Genomic DNA, 19,831 nt, shown 5'->3' with positions numbered 1-19,831 from the left:
ATACAAAATATAGATGCCTATATGCAATTGTGATCTTCCATCACCAACGGCCAGCTTCATGCCTCCTCTCGATCATTCCCTACGATAGAAACAACTATCGCTAAGCACATAGCTTAGTGGTGTAAAAACTATAGGTTTGGAGCCATCAGATTCACAAAACTACCTTTCTCAAGTCATGGGCAGCATAATCGAACATAATAAATAAATCAAGTAAACAATATATCAAGAGTATCAAGTTTGATATTTAGAGGTCCAAATGTCAAGAACGCTCATAGTACCATATTTCAAAAGATTCAATAACAAGGCGCCCAATATGTACATCATGTCTTCATACCAAGCACAATCAAGTATCAAGAAGAGCCGACGCCCTGTATCAAGAAGGCTCAAAACCCAATAATCAAGAGAACCAAGAACCATATTAAAAATGGCTTTCTAGTTCGTACTTAAAATGGACAACTTTCATTCTTAAGACGGACTAAAAATCCAGAGTCAAGATGGCAAATGATCCGAATAAAGAGGCATGCCAATAGTGACAAAGTCACAGCCACAAGAAGGACAGGGTCCCAACAAGAGTGCCAAGTGATCAAACAATCCGTACAAGTGGACGAGTTACACAAGCGTCTTTAACGTCTTAAAGGATACCAACACAACAATGCAAAGTGACAAGAGGTAACCAAGGTACCAAGATCAACCTTCAGATATACCAGCAGTTAAAAGAGTACAAATACAAGTTTATACACAAACCTCAGTGCTTTAGCATAGAAACAGTCCAACACAACTTCAAGAGTTCAAACCGTAGACCAACCAATGTATCAAGGTCCTCAACTGGTTCACGAGTATATACAACCTTTAAAATACAATTAAATAACTTCGTTAATCCCTAGCAGCTCAATAATATTGATGTAAAATAGGATTATCATCACAAGTAAGATTAGCTTGTACAAACACAACTATGCTCCCAAAATAGTGATTCTGGTCAGCCTAGTACCTCATGTCGCAACTTAGATTTGAAAAGGAAAACGGCAAAACTAGAATGTATAGCCTTCATGAAAGATGTAGCTACACCTCTTAAAGTTTCAAAGAAACAAGAATCACCGCAAAATATATTTTGTACAACAAGATATAGTCAAAACACTAGCAGTTGTTCATACATGATTTGATATTCCAAAATCTGGACAGAACTTGTCCTATGTTGCGTCCAATATTTCGAATCCATAACAGCTAAATCAGAGTTTTACATAAACATAAGAGTTGTAGGTATACAAATTAGCTTTCCAAATCATATTTATTCACTGTAAAATAAGTTATAGCGCGAGAGATATGCACAAAATACCAAACACTACCCAGCTCAGAAACAGATTTTGTCACTTACCAATAAGAAGTGTGTGTTCTTGAATTCCAGCCAAAAGGGCCAAGTTTTTATTTTGTAATTTTGAAGAACAACTGATTAAAGAAGGCTCTAAGGTTTTTAGACTTGGAAAAAAACGAATTAACTCAAGGAGGTGAAAATATATATAGTCACACAAGTGATGTTTATCACTTGTACAGCTATCTCCAAAAAGTGCTGCCCAAATAGTTGTATGCTGCCCAAAATGCATACATATACACCTATATATATATATCCCTCATCTCCTTTTAAAGTTATACATAATTCTAATTAGAATATTATGAAAATATCCTAATACAATACCTTAAATTACGATCACAATTTATGTTAAGCAAGTTAGCAATTATCACAACATTTCAAGTTCCCAAAATGAGACTAAAACATATTCTAGTAATTAAGCAACGGTAAATCGACATGTGACTCTTGGTTAGTATTTAAGGGTGTTACAGCCTCACGGGCTATGGTCCACATAATGGCCTGTGGTGGTGATCGTGAAGGTGATCCAGTGAACAGGTTCAAAAAGTTGAAGATTGAATTGACCAAATGAAGACCACGGGCACCTATGGACCGTGCTCACTATAGCGATCCTTGGTATTGTCTGTGGTGATGATCCAGTGTACAAGCCTTAAAGAACCTATTTTGGATGAGTGCAAGTAAAGACCATGAAGGGCTTCACGGATAGCGAAGCCCTTGACGGATCGTGGAGGCAGTCGTGAAGTTGCGCGACAGTTTTGCCCTACTTCAAGTAGGACTCTTTCTAAACATTCTATTTGAATTAATTAGGTTATTATTTTAGTTTTCATCTTGTCATATCGGGAACGAGGAATGAGTTTTGACATAGTCTTAGCTTTGGGTTTGGACGATTAACATTGAATCAAGTTTCGAAGTTGGATTTTTTATTTTGAATTATCAGTGTGCTTATAGATTTTTGCATAATTTTGTAAGTACTTTGTTATCATGTTTTCATTATATAATTATGTATGTTTGCGTGAAATCATGAGTGGCTAAATACCACGACTGGGATTGTGGGATCTATGACGTAAATCTAAGTGTAGTTTCGTATGACAAGTAGAAGGCGATTTATATTTGCAAATCATAGTTCAGTTTTCATTATTCATGTATTCTAATGAGTGCACGCATTATAAGTAGCATGTATAAGTCATTTGTTCGAGAGAAAAGTGATAGTTAGGAAAAAGCTAAATTAACCTGATGAAATGGAGTCAAAGTTCGAGTTCTAGAGAAAAGAACTTTAACACTATCCTAGGCGCGAGTAAATCTTGTTAACACTCTAGGACCGAGATGACTTGAGTGAAAGTTATCTAATTAGACTGAGAAATGTTAGATATGTCTAACTCACATATATTTTGCAGAGATGAATTGCTTGAAACTCATTTACGGAAAAACACTAGAGGTAATATTATGGGGAACACAGTCCTAGTTTCATTTAATTATCGGAACAACTTTAGAATTAATACTCTGTTAATTGTTAATTCGGATTTTGCAAAAAAATCTTAGTTACTAGAGCTTTACAGCTAAACCCAATTTACATTCCGTGATTGTTTTCTGTAGGAAATAATAACAAGTTTTGGGTTTATGCGATAGTGAAACCATTTCTGTAAAGAAACTCTCTATGGGATCGACCTGAACTAACGTTGAGTTCTATAAATTGACTTTGACCGTTTATACCTCTTAACTGAGGTGTAAGTTTTGACGTATCAATTTTTTGCACCGCTGCTGGGGAATTTTAATTCATAAGTATTTTACTAGCTTTTATTCAAAGCATAGTTATATTTCCTAATTTTACATCTTGCTCTTTGTTTGTGTCTCTTACAGGTGAATTCGATTGTGTATGCCAAATACCAGAAGTAAAGGAGCCCCATTGATCTCATATGATCCAGAACTTCAGAAAACAATTCACAAAATGGTGAGTACACAAGAAATTGAGGCTCAGAGGCAAAAACTGGGATTGGAAGTTGAAACCACTACAAAAGGTATTCAGCAGAATGTTGTGAACAACCCGCCTAGGGTGGTGGAAGAAAACATAGGAGTGGATGAAATAGTTCCTCCCCACCGCTAATCAATAGCTCCAAGGGGTAGAGCACATCATCCAGCTCACATGATGTACGAAGATGATGACTTAGACTTGGATAGAGCTGGAGCCATACGAGCGATATTGTTGCCTGCACTACCTCCATGTGTGAAATTTACAGTCACCAGCACTATGATTCAATTGTTGAATTTGAAAGGTATGTTCAGAGGTGCGGCTGGTGATGATGCTAATCAGCATTTGATGAACTTTATGGCGATATCCAAATCTCAAGATATTCCTGGAGTTAGCCAAATAACAATGAGATTGAGACTGTTTCCATTGTCTCTTACTGGGGAGGCAACCAATTGGTTGAATGAGATGCCAGATGACTCAATCAGGACATGGACTGAGTTAAAAGAGGCTTTCCTGGAACTATTCTTTCCTGAATCAAAAGAGTTGTAGATGAAGGATGAGAATAGTGCCCACAAGTAGTTACCAAGAGAAGCGATGCATGACACTTAGTGGAGATTCAACCAAAAGATGTATAAGGGTCCAAACCATGGTCTCACTGAGAGACATATGAAACAGGCTTTTTATAGATCTTTAAATTATGTTACTAAACTTGTTGCTGATGCAGTGTGTGGACGATCATTCATGAGGAAGCCATTCTCAGAGAGCATGCAACTGATGGATGAGGTGTCTAAGAATAATAGGGCATGGTACACCAGGGATGCAGAAGTAGGAGATCTTAGGTTCACTTTTAAACTTTCAACTAAACAAATAAAAAGAGAAGAAGAAAGGGATCAGGACATGGCACACACGAGGACCCAAATAGATCTACTCACGAAGCATATTATTGCAAGTTTTGAAAAGGTAAATGTTGTAGAACCTCCAAATAGGTATGAAGATCAGGATATTGATCTAGATGAGGAGGCTAAATACTTGGGCAACAAAGGAGGTTTTCAGAATTATAACTCGGGAAACCAAGGTTACAATTCTGGAAACACGGGTCAGAACTATTCCAGAGAAAGACAGTATCACAGGCCAGCAAATAAAGAGCAGGAAAACTGGAAGAACAAAGATGGGAACAGAAATGATCGCAGTGGTGTGTATGCCCCCAGGTAATAGAGACCGTGTATGTAGTAGTTCCAGCGTGTCTAAGCTAGAAGACATGTTGTCCAAGGTGCTCCAAAAGGTTGAGTCAATTGATGTCAGGGTGAAGGAGATGAAAGGTGACTTCTCCAATATGAGTCAACTAGTAGACTCTCAGCATCACTGAACCATAGGAAGAATGGGTCACTACCAAGTGACACTATTCAGAATCCCAAGAAGGATGGACATTGCATGGCGATCGCTACCAGGAGTGGTAAGATTCTTAATGAACCTATTTTTGTTGGTAGTGAGCATGAACAGGTGTTGGAGCGAATTGAAAGAGATGAGGTTGAAGCTGAACAGGTAGATGATGTGGAAGATGCTCAACCAATAGCAAAACCAGCAGGAGAAAAAGAAAAAGGGGTTGAAGGAACTATGCCTATACAACAGATACCAAGACCACATCCTCCTTTCCCTCAAAGGCTTAAATGAAAGCAAGTTCATCACCATGCTGAGACAGCTATCAGTGAACATCCCATTGATGGAAGCTCTAGAGAAGATTCTAGGATATGCCAAGTTCATGAATGACTTGGTCACAAAGGAAAGAGATGTAAGCTTTGATTTTACTAACAATGTTCATCACTGCAGTGTTATTGCTACCAGATCTCTGGTACAGAAGAAGGAGGATCCGGGTGCATTCACCATACCATGCACTATCAGATCAATTAAATTTGTGAAAGCCTTGTGTGACTTAAGGGCCAGTATAAACTTGATGTTGCTGGCCATTTACAAGCAACTAGGGTTGGGAGTCCCAAAACCCACAACAATGAGGTTTATGATGGCAGATAGATCGGTGAAGCGATTTGTGGGCATCTTATGTAATATGCTTGTAAAGGTGGACACTTTCATCTTAATTTTTGACAGACTTCGTGATCTAGGATTGCGAAGTAGATTTTGAGGTCCCATAATTTTGGGAAGAACATTTCTGGCTACAGGACGAGCATTGGTAGATATTGAAAGTGGAGAACTGAAATTCAGACTCAACAAGGAAAAGGTAAAGTTTAAAATTTGCAGGTCAATGAAACAGCAGCAAGACATGAATGTGGTGTCTGCAATAGAGGCCTTTGATGGAGAAGAGATGGGAGCAACTATTGAGGAGAGGCTGGCTGTCGAAATATTGGCAGCCATGTTGATGAACTTTGAAGTTGATTTTCGAACTGACTATGTGGAGACCGTGAATGCTTTACAGGGCATGGGAGCACACTCTTATGCTCCAAAGAAACTAGGCCTGGATCTGAAAAATAGGCCAAATCCTCCAGCAAAATCATCCATTGAGAAGTCGTCTGTGTTGGAACTGAAATAATTACCCAGTCACCTGAGGTATGTATTTTTGGGCACTAACAACACTTTGCATGTGATCTTAGCTGTAGATTTGAATGAAGAATAGGTACAAGTTGTGATAAAAGTGTTGATAAGGTATAAAAGGGTAATTGGGTGGACCATTGCTGACATCATTCGAATACATCCGGGTATATGCACTTATAAGATCCAACTTGAGGAGGACTGCAGCCCAAGCATTGAGCACCAGAGGAGGTTAAATCCACCAATGCAAGAGGTGGTCAAGAAGAAGATCATCAAGTGGTTAGATGTTGGGGTGGTGTACCGCATTTCTGACAGTCAATGGGTCAGCCCATTGCAATGTGTGCCCAAAAAGAGTGGTATGAAAGTGGTTGCAAATGCGAAGAATGAGTTGATCTCGCAGAGACCAGTCATTGGATGGCGAGTGTGCATGGACTACATAAAGTTGAACTAGTGGACCTTGAAGGATCACTTCCCAATGCCATTCATGGACCAGATGCTTAACAGGTTAGCTGGAAAAGGGTGCTACTATTTCTTGGATGGATACTCTGGCTACAACCAGATATGAATTGCTCCTGAAGATCAGGAAAAGATCACTTTTACATACCCTTATGGCACATTTGCATTTAAACGCTTGCCATTTGGACTATGTAATGCACCAGAAACTTTCCAGAGGTGTGTGATGTCTATCTTCTCGGACATGGTGAAGGATACTCTGGAGATATTCATAGACGACATTTCAGTGGTAGGTGATACTTTTGGTGATTGTTTGTTCAATCTTAGTAGGGCTACAGAGATGCAAAGAGGCCAATCTAGTGTTGAACTGGGAGAAATGTCCTTTCATGGTCAAGGAAGGTATAGTCCTTGGTCACAAGGTGTCTCAAAAGGGATCGGAGGTTGACAAATTTAAAATTGAGGTGATTGAAAAGTTGCCTTCACCTATCTGTGTGAAGGGTGTTCGAAGCTCTTTAGGACATGCCGGATTTTATAGGCGTTTTTTCAAGGACTTCTCGAAAATTGCACATTCTTTGTGCAAACTTTTGGAGAAGGAGCTAAAATTTGCTTTTGATGAAGCATGCCTAAAAGCCTTTGAATGCCTGAAGGATAAGCTGATTTCTGCACCAGTGATTATTGGCCCAGATTGGGCTGACCCATTTAAGGTAATGTGCGATGCTAGTAGTACTGCCTTAGGGGTTGTGTTGGGGCAGAAGCGCAACAAGATGTTCTATCCGATCTACTATGCTAGCAAGTCACTAAATGGAGCACAATGAAACTACACAGTCACTGAACAGGAACTACTAGTTGTGGTTTATGCCTTCGAGAAATTCAGGGCCTACTTCCTGGGTACTAGAGTGATAGTCCACACAGAACATACAGCTCGGAGATATCTCATGGCAAAGGAAGATGCTAAGCCAAGGTTGATCAGATGGGTGTTGTTGCTTCAGTAGTTTGATTTTGAGGTTAAGGATATGAGAGGTTGTGAAAACCATGTGGTTGATCACCTGTCTAGGTTGGATACTGAAAAGAAAGAAGAACTTGAGCCAGAAATCAATGATTCATTCCCAGATGAGCAGGTATTAGCTGCAACTCTTGATCTTATTCCTTGGTTTGCTGATTTTGCTAACTTTCTTGTTAGTGATTTGATGCCTGAGGGGCTAACATTTCAGCAAAGGAAGAGGTTTCTGCATGATGTGGGTTAGTATTTTTGGGATGAACCTTATTTGTACAAGGTGTGTGCTGATAATATCATCAGGCGATGCATCCCTAAAGCTGAGATGTTACATATTCTAGAGGTCTATCACTCATCTCAGTGGATGGCCATCATGGAGGCACTCTGACAACCCACAAGGTACTTCAGTGTAGGTATTATTGGCCTACAATTCATCAGGATGCAATTGATATAGTAAGAATTGTGATGTATGCCAGCGGCAATGAGCCGTCTCTCGGCGCCACGAGCAACCCATGACATATATTCTGGAGGTGGAGCTATTTGATGTGTGGGGAGTTGACTTCATGGGCCCATTTGTGAGTTCCTATGGGCAAAAGTATATATTGGTGGTAGTGGACTGTGTGTCCAAATGGGTTGAGGTAGTTGCTCTGCCTGAGAATGATGGCAAAAGTGTTGCTGGCTTTCTAAAGAAGAATATATTCTCAAGGTTTGGCACACCCAGAGCTATTATCAGTGATGGCGATTCCCATTTTTGCAACAAGGTTTTCAATGCTCTTCTGGCCAAATATGGGGTTAAACAGCACAAGGTCGCAACACCTTATCACCACAGACCAATGGCCAAGTGGAGGTGTCCAATAGAAAAATAAAGACGATTCTGGCAAAAACAGTGAATGCCAACAGGACCGATTGGGCACGAAAGTTAGACGATGCTCTATGGGCATATCGAACAGCTTTCAAGACGTTAATTGGTATGTCTCCATATCAATTGGTATTTGGAAATTCATGTCATTTGCCAGTTGAGCTTGAGCATACGACACTCTAGGCTCTGAAGAAGCTGAACCTTAGTTGGAGTGCAACTGCAAACCTGAGACTGGATCAGATCAATGAGATGGATGAGTTCCGTTTGAGAGCGTATGAGAGTTCTGCAGTTTACAAGGAGAGGATGAAGTTGTATCATGATAGTCATATCGAGAAAAAAACCTTAACTCCTGGTGACTTGGTGTTGCTTTTCAACTCCAGACTTCGTTTGTTTCCTGGAAAGCTGAGATCCAAATGGTCTAGGCCTTTTAAGGTAACTCGGTGTTCCAGTCGGGTGGTATTGAGCTTGAGAATAACAAACGGGAAAGGTTCAAGGCCAATGGTCAGCGAAAGGCATACTTGAGTGTTCCAGAATAAGTAAAAATAGTGGAGGAATATAAGCTTAATGAAGTCTGAGTAATCAAGTAGCCTACGTCGCGCCCCAATGTTAAATTGTGCGCTGCTTAGGAGGAAACCCAAGATTGTAAATGTACTAGGTTGTTTACATTTTAGCATTTTTTTTATAGTTTTTATAGAATCACTGGGTATTGATGTGTGCAGGAAAGCTTTGGACTATGAATTGTAGAACTGGTGCAGGAAGCCCTTCATGGGCAGTCCCACAGACCGTGGTGCCCCTCACGGGAAACGTCATGGCCCATGACAAGCACCTACTAATAAGGGAGCTACTGGAAAGTGGTTCATGGAAGGATTCACGGTCCATCAGACTTTGTACGGACCGTCTAGTCCCTCATGAACCTCAGGTAAGTGTTACTCTGTTGAGTCATGTTCACGAACCCCTATACGAACCGTGATTCCCTTCATGGGTAACTTCACGGTCTGTCGTCTGCAACCTAGTAGTACCAGTTGCCCGATCAGACCCGCGCTGGACCCAAAGTGAAATAAACTTATATTTACTTCCTAAAGCGCCAAAGGTCGGATTTTTCTTCCCATTCTCTCTTCCATAACGGTTCTCAAAGGCATAAAAAGGTTTTTCATCATCCCTACGTCCAAATTCATCAAATAATTGAAACCCTAGTTCTAGTGTCAAGTCATCGAAGTGTTGTTCATTCTTTCTCTTTGTAGGCAAAAAATTGTGATCTCATTCGAAGTAAGTTTCCCCATGCTCTTGTTGTAAGTTTAATCTTATCTATAAACGAGTAAAACCTACTTTTATTTTATCTAATTTGAGCATTATTTTGTGATAACTGATCTTTGATGATATTCACTTATGAGGGTCTGATAAATTATTGTGGGTTGGTTTAAATTGAGTAAATTTGATGGTTCTTGTGTAGGGGTATGATGAAGTTGGGAGTAATTAGTGTTAAGTGTTGACATTAGTGTGAAGTTGAGTCCATATTGTATATAAGCAAACATGACCATGTGTATTTTGCAGTTTAAATTGTGGAAAGTGAGGAGTTGAACTCTTTTATATGTTGGTATGCTTAAATTGGGTAGTATGTGGTTGTAGTTTAATGATTACGGTTAAGTAGTAATATACATGCGTTAAATTGATGTGTGATGTTGTGATCCTGTGCTGAATATGGGTGAAATGTTGCATGATTTGAATTTAGGGGAAATGGGAACTGTAAATATGTAAAGTGTAAGTTCACGATGGGATTCACAGACCGTGATGTCAACCATGGACTGTGAAACCACTCGTGGTCCACACTTAGAATGTGTAAGACACACTGTCTACCTTCACGAGGGTCATCACGAATCGTGGTTCACTCCACGGTCCGTGAAGCCATTCATGAACACTGCCCAATGTTGTCCCTTATTGTACCTCACCCCAAGTCTTGTTCATGAGGGTCTCCACGGACCGTGGTAACAAGCACCACCCGTGGACCCCCGTATATAAAAAAAAATACTATTTTCCTATTTTTGTACTTTCATTTTATGTTTCTGTATTTCGTTTCTATGGTCCTTCCCAATGATAGATTGGTCGAAGGCATTCTTAAGGCAGGGCGTCACGTTGTAATTACACAGGGGAAGTTTGAGTACCCGATAGTGTGTCATTTTACTGATTAGCATACTAATAGGTTTTTGTGTTTCTCAGGTACTATGGCTCCCTAAAGAAAGAACGTAGCCCCACCTCCTCACCAACCGTTTTTCAGTCCGAAGGTCATAATGCCACGGAGTCTAGTAGTTCGAAGGTACAGATTAATACTACACCTAAAGATCACTCACCTCGAACTACTAGATCCCATACATCGAGGGTCATCATCCAGAACACTCATTCTCAGTCTGAAGAGGAAGGTGGTAGTTCCGGAAGTGATGAGGAGAAGGGTAGCCAGTCTGATAATAGTTCGGGAGATAGTGTAGAGTCTGCAAGCGGCTATTAGGAGAATACAACTACAACTCCACCTACAATAGACACAGAACTAAAACTTGAGCACAGGAAGAGACAGGTGATGTAGGAGAGGATGAAGAGATCACCACTGATGAAACCATGGTCCAATATGTTAATATCCATGAAGTCAATCCCGCAGCAAGACAACAGCTGATTGACTGTTTTTGTTCGATGTGGACTGCGAACAGGTCTGAAGACTTCTTTAATAATGGGATTGTGACCAAGTCTGGGGGCTTTAAGAAGAGACCAATCATGTTGAGACCAGAGTGGTAGTGGCTGATATCAAATCATTCCCCGACATTTATCGGATATTTCAATTTCATCAATTTGACTGGATGAACAACGCACCTGGAGAATATTCTAGCCACCTGACCAGAGTGTTTTATGCTTCTTATGCAGTCACATTGATGAACTTTGCTACAGAAACTGAGACATGGGGGCAGAAGGAAATTGTCGTACATGGGGTCTACTCAACTCAATTATGGTTCGGGGCACATCTGTGGATATCTTTGAGGCTACTATCAACAGGATGCTGCATGGCCCAGAATACACAGCACCAACTTCAGTTGGCCTTTTTAAGGGAAAACATCATGCAATCACCAGTGAAATTGAGATGGAGGTTCAGATTTCTCGAGAGCGAGTCTTGTGCTGGATTGCAAGGCAAATAGCTTCAGAGGGGGAGAATGCAACTTGGCTTACAGAAACACTGGTACACATCACTAAAGCTTCACTGTCTTTTCCAGCCAAGGTCTGGTGGGGTATTGTCCGTGCACAGTTGCGGCATACCAATAACGATGACACCCTACCTCGCTGGCATCCTTGGTAACTTGCCTCATGGCTAGTTACCCAGTCAAGGTGGGTAAGATCATAGCTACAAAAATGTGGGACATGGCACTAAATGAGAGAGCCGGACTTCTGTTTCCCTGCCTAATAGGGAAATTGTCTCGACAAGCAAACATTCTCCCAAACAGGCTAGTGGACAGATGGGGTGAGGCATTCTGACTCACCCAGGTATCCAAAATCAAAGATATCGCTAACCATCTCTTTGGTGTGAAGTCTGGAGCTATGGGTTCATTGGTCATTGTTCCCCACGTACCAATTGACATTCCACATGCGGATAAAGGGTCCAAGCAAGGAGAATCATCACAGCCATCTACAGAGGCACCACCGCCACCAGCTTAGCCTCACGGGCTCCAGGTAATTTTTTCACTATTCCTACTCTATTTCTTGAAAAATTGGTTGCAGATCAGCGACAGACCAAGACTGTGGTCGACCAGATTGTACGCTGGATGCCCCAGCTCATAGAGCGCGATGTGTTAGTTGTGGAGAAAAAAATAAAAGATGAGATGCGGAAGGAGCTGGCTATCTTAAAAGACAGGATGGATGTCTTGGAAGTCCACGTCCAGGAGCAATTGCAGGTTGCAAGGTCAGTCAGTACATATGATTTCAAGACACAATTGGCCGAGATGCGAACTCAAGTGGCTAAACTGGTTGAGAAGCTGGTACAGCTGCCCACGCCGGTCATGCCAGAATCCCTAATGAATTTGATCAGTGAGCCGCTCACCACTCAATCCCTTGACGACTTCTAGGGGGAACTCTTTAAATGTAAATCCGGCAAGAGGAAGAAAAAAGCTGGAGAGTCTTATGATGAGCTGTAGGCTGACTTGTCCAAAGAGGAAAGAAGGAAACAAAATAAAGCATGCAGGGCATCAAATAAGCAAGCAAGAGAAGAAGAAGCACTTGCGCAACAATAGCGAGATGCAGTGTTAGCTGGCGCTTCTGGTAGCGGAGCACATGTCCCAGTTAGTGGTAGCCAGCTTGATCCAGAGCTAGTTTCTGAGAGTGAACCCGTTGATAAGGGTGTCGACGTTGATCCGACTACCAGCGCCTAGTGTGTCATAGGTATGACCCCTCCTCACAGCACTGTATTATTTTTCTTCATTGACTTTGAGGGCAAAGTTTTTTGTTTGGGGAGGGAGTGGTGAGCAACCTTCCATTTTAGCGGTTAGAATGAAAGGAGGTTGACTATGTGTTTATCTGATAAAATGTTTCTGCATTGTGAAGTGTGTGTGGAGTTTTTGTAAAGTTTATGTGTGTTGAGCTATGCAGCAGCTAGTCTGTTGGTAATAATGACCTTGATCTAACATTTAACTATTAGGATCTTTAGATGACATCTTATGTATTGACATGTTGAACATTGCTAGTCTGGAAAATAAGTTAGTGAACTAATAAACTTGAAAATGTAGTCATGTGTCGTGTGCGTGTGAGGTTTAATTGAAGTTTAACGCTAGGAGCAGAAACTAGAACTTGCCCGAGTAGTCTTGCTTAAATCTGAGAATAACTTGATAGGAAAGGATCAGTAGGCAACTTTTGCTAAGCCATTAAGAACAAAAAACAAAACAACCAAATAAAAAGCATACCACTTGAACCCGAGAGCCTGAAAACCAAGTTTGTTCTTACCTAGTAAATATCATATCCTTAGGTCTCCAAATATACGATGTCACGACTCAAGCCAAAAGCCTAAGTTGATGGTGATTGCAACTCGAGCAGAAAGGAAAAGTGAAAAAGAAGGTTCATTCAGTTAGTTGAAAGCACAAAATGTGCAACAAATAAAAAAAATAAAAAATAATAATGGCTGCTGGGATGTACTGAAATGAAGAAAAACAGGGAATCACTCAAAAAGAGTTGTGTGCAAACGAAACCTTGGAGAACCAATGGACTAGTCACTCACAAACCCAATTATCCATTCCCTAGCCTGAGCCTATGTTACAAGCCGATAAAGTCCTACAGTGATCCTATTCTGGGTGTTTGAAAGATAGAGCGTAGAAAGCAAGAGCAAGCCTATGGTCTTTTATTGTTAGTGTTAAAAGTTCTTTGAGAGTGCGAGAGTAGAACTTAGTCCCAATTATCATGAGTGAGGGACTTCTTTGGTGTGAGGACACAATGATTGCATTTGATAGTTAAATTGTGCTAGCTGATAATACAGATGCATAAGCATGGTCGACTCTGAATAATGGGATGTCATATATTGATCCTTGCATGTTAGATTGATGGTTTTGGATACAACTTGTAGTTGAGAGGGGTGCTGCATAGTTTCAAAAAGGTTTTGAATGTTTGAGCTCTAAATGTATTCTTCTCTCATCACTTGAGGACAAGTAATGGTTCTAAGTTGAAGGTGTTGATGTGCCACAAAATCTTGGCACATTTGATGCTTGAAAACTAAGGATTAATACTAGAATCGAGTGTATTTATGTGGATATGATGTGTTTGGTAGTGTTTGTACAAGTAAAACATGTGGACGTGAAAGAAGAAAGAAAAGAAGAAAATGCAGAGTGAAAATGAATGGAACCAACTGAATATCATGAATGCCTTGACGGGTCGTGAAGATCATGACTGATCGTGAAAGGGCTTGTGAATTGTAACCAGTGAGAAGTCATTGAAGATAACATATTGGTGGACCAAGTAAAGACCACGGACGCCTTCACGGGTCGTAGTCCTCACAATGGTCCGTGGTAATGTCCGTACAGTGGAACCAGTGTTTGGGTCTTGGGGAGATAAAGTGGAAAGGCGACTTAAGTGAAGACCATGGAAGGCCTCACAGGCTGTGGTCCCCATAACGGACCGTGGTGGTGATCATGAAGGTGATCCAGTGAACATGTTCAAAAAGTTGAAGATTGAATTGACCAAGTGAAGACCACGGGCACCTACACGGGCCGTACTCACTATCACGATATGTGGTATTCTCTGTGGTGATGATCCAGTGTATAGGCCTTGAAGAACCTATTTTGGATGAGTGCAAGTAAAGACCACGAAGGGCTTCACGGACCGTGAAGCCCTTGATAGATCGTGGAGGCAATCGTGAAGTTGCGCGACAGTTTAGTCCTACTTTGAGTAGGACTCTTTTTAAACATTCAATTTGAATTAATTAGGTTATTTTTTTAATCTTCATCTTTTCATATCAGGAACGAGGAATGAGTTTTGACATATTCTTAGCTTTGGTTTTGGACGATTAACATTGAATCAAGTTTCGAAGTTGGATTTTCGATTTTGAATTATCAAAGTGCTTATCGATTTTTGCATAATTTCGTAAGTACTTTCTTATCATGTTTCATTATATAATTCTCTATGTTTGCGTGAAATAATGAGTGGCTAAATACCACGACTGGGATTGCGGGATCTATGACGTAAATCTAAGTGTAATTTTGTAAGACGAGTAGAAGGTGATTTATATTTGCAAATCATAGTTCAGTTTTCGTTATTCACGTAGTCTAATAAGTGCACACATTAGAAGTAGCCTGTATCTGTCATTTGTTCGAGAGAAAAGTGTTAGTTAGGAAAAAGTTGAATTAACCTGATGAAATGGAGTCAAAGTTCGAGTTCGAGAGAAAAGAACTTTAACACTATCCTAGGCGAGAGTAAATCTATTTAATACTCTAGGACCGAGAGGTTTTGAGTGAAATTTATCTAATTACACTGAGAAGTCTTAGATATGTCTAACTCGCCTATATTTTACAGAGATGAACTGCCTGAAACTCATTTACGAAAAAACACTAGAGGCCACGTTATGGGGAACACAGTCCTAGTTTCATTTAATTTTCGAACCAACATTAGAATTAATACTTTGTTAATTGTTAATCCGAATTTCTCTTAAAAATCTTAGTTAGTAGAGCTTTACAGCTAAACCCAATTTACATTCCATGATTGTTTTCTTTAGGAAATAATAACAACATTTGGGTAAACGCGACAGTGAAACCACTTCTGTAAAAAAAAATTATGTGGGATCGACCTCAACTCACGTTGAGTTCTATAAAATGAATTCGACAGTTTATACCTCTTAATTGAGGTGTAAGTTTGGACGTATCAGTGCCACCATAGGATGTTGTCTTTTCTAGACATTAGCTAGTGGATCCACTTAAGTTAGAATTTCATGGTCATTACCTTGGCAAGTAGGACAACCCTTTTCGGTGGGGAGACGTTGGATTCCACATTTATAGCTTACATGGTCGCTCTGTCGGTTAAAAGGAAATTTTCCCACAATAATGAACTAAGGTTACTTTTATAAGTATCTCATAAATGTTTTCAAGATGTTAGTTTGCATTGACATTGTTTTACGACTTATGCTTTCTATATGCCTTAAACTCTTGTTTTATCTTAATCATTGCATGTTATGGAAATGTCCCTTTTAGCGTGTTTTTAAATGTTTTTATTCATGGCTATCATACTTGGTACTTGCTTGTACTAACATACTTTTGTCTACATTTCCCCAAATGTAGGGTCCGACAGTCAGGGTTCCCAATTTCGTGGCCAAAGTTTTTTAGGAGATTTCGAGCTTTGGTGAGTCATCATGCTTTGAGGACCGGACGTTTATTGTTTTCAGTCTTTCCTTACTTTCAGTTTTGGAATATGATGTACGGGCTATGCCCAGATTCATCTTTTGTACTAGATGGCTTTGAGACGATGTTTAGATTTCTGCTTTTCTCTATAAAATTTATATGTTGAAATTGTCTTTTAAATCTCTTTATTCTATTACCTTGTATGATGAATGTTAAGTGGCTTGTATGGGGCCTCTCAGGGTCTTATAAGCCATGTTACACCTAGGGGGTTACCTTGGGTCGTGACAAAACAGGCCTTATGACCTTTATGAAATAGAAGAAAAATATAAATTTCCTCCACCCCTCACTAAAAAAATTGCACTGCTTACCTGTCCAACTTCTAATGAATCAAGATAGTCATTTGTTCCGGTATAAATAGTCATTATCTGCTCTTCTACCGTGAGAGGATCTGATTGGGATTATTTAAGCAATTCACATAATCGTTGACCTCTTGCCAATTGATTCTGAGTAGCTTTATCAAGATCAGAAGCAAATTGTGCAGAGGCTTCTGATTCAGTAAATTGCGCTAGTTCTAATTTTAATTTACCAGCTACTTGTTTCAAGGCTTTTATTTGAGCTGCGGACTACACTTTGGAATCGAAGATACCCACATTAATAGTAGGTCTGATTCTAGAATTAAATAGGTCGGCGGATAAGAAGATTTGTCCATCAATAATGGAAATTATATTAGTAGGATTATAAGATGAAACATCTCAGCACTGAGTTTCAACTATTGGTAATGGTCATACTTCCTTCACCTAAACTAGAACTTAATTTAGCGGCTCTTTCCAAAAGGCATGAATGCAAATAATAAACATCTCCTGGATAAGCTTCAAGACCGGGCGGTCTTCGTAATAGAAGAGACATTTGACGATAAGCTTGCGCTTGTTTCGACAGATCATCATAAATGATTAAAGTTTAAATCAAGACAAATCAAAAAGTGGGAAAACAAATAAAAATCACTCCCTAATCTACTCCTACTCCGTGTGAGAGTTTTTCCCATCCTCTATATTAGATTCCTCATTAGAGTCTTCCTCTGCTAGCTCCTCATTTGTCGAGACATCATCATCACGTAGCTCTTTAAAATATGGGCCCATGCGATATAACCTCTGAGCATTGACACTAAGGGGATAATCCTGGTAGATTTGTTGCATCTCTACCTTTGTAGAAAGGCGTTCTCCACGACTCATCAACATATATATGTCGTACATGTGTCTATTAGTGTTTGGATTTCTTGAAGTCTTCACATTCATACATCTTGCATTTTGAGGTGGTCTAACATCCATGTCCTCCTCCTCTATGTTGTGGTCTCTCAAATACTGAGTCATCAAGCTGACAAAATTGAACTTAATGCCCTTATGCACCTTATTTACACATCGCATTCTTTAGCACTGCCCTCATATTAATAAGGATCCTTGTCATCAAAGCATAAACTAGACACACATTATCTTAGATGATATGTGACATGTGTGTCCCTGGAATGAGACAACTACAAGTTATGCATAGCCAAACTCTGGCTTCCCTATTTAAGTTAGCAAATGGGAAATTATGGTGGGTTCATTCACTTGATGGATAGTCTATCTTACCATGGATTTATGACCGCATAGTGTGTGGAAAATCTCATGATATGGGGGGTTTGTATCTGTTATCTCCAATGGGTGTGTATGCTACGCCCCCTAAAACTAGAAGACTAAGCTAGAGCCTAAAGTGTTAACTAGTAGCCTAAATGAGGTTTAACGTAAAGGTTAGAGTTGTAAAATAACCCCCGGTACTAAAAATAAATGTTTTTGGGTGTAAATGTCAAGTCATGACCCCCCAAGGGTCCTTGAGGCAGCCCCAAAAAGCTGCCAAAAGAGGAAGTCTACCCACGGAAAGGCACCCACAATCCGTGGGTGGACCCACGCCCCATAGGTGGGGGTCGTGGGTCGAAGCTGAACCTCCCCTCCTTGGCCAAACTCTCTGTCTTATCTACGACTTAACAACACGACTCGTGGACCCATCTACGCTCCGTGGGTGGGGTCTCGTGAGTGAGGGTTGTAAGTTGGTCATTTAGTTTTTAGTTGGAGTTAGGGAGGGGCTTAAGGTTAATTAATTAATTAAGTAGGGTCGTTAATACTAATTAAAACTAACTATATAAACCTAATAGACCGCTAAACTAATTCAATTACTTCATTCATTCAAACTTATTCCCTCCAGAATATTTCTCTCTCTAAAACCTCCATTGAAGAAGAAGAAGAAGAAGAAGTCAAGGTCTAGGGCTCAAGAACTCATCTTTTCTACCCAAATTCATGAGGAATCTTCAATGAAGGTATGGTAGTTTTGATTCATGGTTAGCCTTTCATCCATGAAGTCCTATATCTCTCAATTTCAAAGTATACATTTCTCCAAAACCTAGGATTTTCATTCTAAGTCATGGATTCTTTCAAAAAATGTATTCAATGATTCAATTGTTTTATATTATGGTTTAATTACTGATTTATGGTGTTTTTATGATAAAATCCCCCATGAATCCATGAAATCCCCATAACCCTAATTTATGACTTTAATGTAGGTGAATTGTAGTAAGGTCAATTGTATGGAATTATATTGTTGTAATGTAATTCTTTTGATCATTATACTATCCATGTTGAATGTATTAACCCTAAATTGATTGCAAGAATGTGATCCATGATCCAAGAAGGGTAAGACATGGGGATTATGCCAAATTTTGGGCTTCATGTATACATGTTTTATGAACATGATAATAATCTAGTTATTGTGTTAATTGAAAGTTCATTCTCATAAACACCTAATGACCATGATGTGAAAGTTCTTCTCACTGCATGATCATTCTAAGGTTGAAAGTCTATTCTCACCTATCGAATCTATGAGCTATTCTATGAATTGTGTTGGGTGAAGGGTTTAGACACTCCTTCATACTTGTAAATGCACTTTAAGACTAAACATGTAATTGTGGGAAGTAATGCTTAGCACCAAGTCGATATTGAATATGAGATGGAAGCTCCCCCGCTAGAAAGGATGGACTTCTACAAAGTATCTAGATGGAAGCTCCCCCGCTAGAAAGGGCGGGTTTCTAGTAACAATCTTTGTATTCCATAACTATGTGCCCTCATAGGTCTTTAGCTAGTGGATCCACCTAAAAGCTAATACATTTAGTTCTACCTTAGGCAAGTAGGACACCTCTTTTCGGTGTGGCGCATGACACCGGATTCCATGTTAAGCTCACATGGTCTATGTCAGTTAAGGTTTATTCCCAATGTAATTAAAGGATGAATTATTAACTATGGGTGCTCATGAAGTTATATTTAGCATAGGTGAGAGTATGGGATCTTACTTATGCATGGCACAAGTAGACTTTGAGGGTATTCATGGTGAGTTTCTATTATGATGTGATGACTTATTTATTGAGTATGCTCACGGATTATGATTTTACTCTATCTTTCATAGAGATTCTCAAATTTGATAAAATGCATGCTATTTAACTAAATGGTCCTTTTTTAGAATATTTTCATGGTTTTGTGCATGGCTACCATACTTAGTGCAATTTTGTACTAACCCATATTTCTTCTACCTTTTTCCACAAAGTGTAGGTTCCAGCGTTTGAGATGATCCTTCACTCTTGTGCAAGCTTGGATTGTCTATTCTCCAAAGCTTGTGGTATGTCATCATGGATCCGAGGACAAATGACATTTTGTTGTTTCCTTCATTTCTTTGTATTTCATTTTAGATTTCTATTGTAAGGGTTGTGACCCAATTTTGAGACCTCGATTGTAGT

The 19,831-nt window shown here is 39.7% G+C and overlaps 1 pseudogene; it reads right to left on the bottom strand.

Annotated features, from left to right (window-relative positions):
• Positions 1–13,009: 13,009 nt before the first annotated feature.
• LOC125837659 (ATP synthase subunit alpha, chloroplastic-like) lies at positions 13,010–16,923 on the bottom strand (annotated as a pseudogene).
• Positions 16,924–19,831: the final 2,908 nt, after the last annotated feature.

The sequence above is a fragment of the Solanum verrucosum genome, unplaced genomic scaffold (assembly GCF_900185275.1).
Source record: "Solanum verrucosum unplaced genomic scaffold, falcon-dt-bn FXZP01000156.1, whole genome shotgun sequence".
In the NCBI taxonomy this organism is placed as follows: Eukaryota; Viridiplantae; Streptophyta; class Magnoliopsida; order Solanales; family Solanaceae; genus Solanum; species Solanum verrucosum.
Note: the sequence above shows the minus strand (reverse complement) of the source record. Positions and strands in the feature narration are given on the sequence as shown.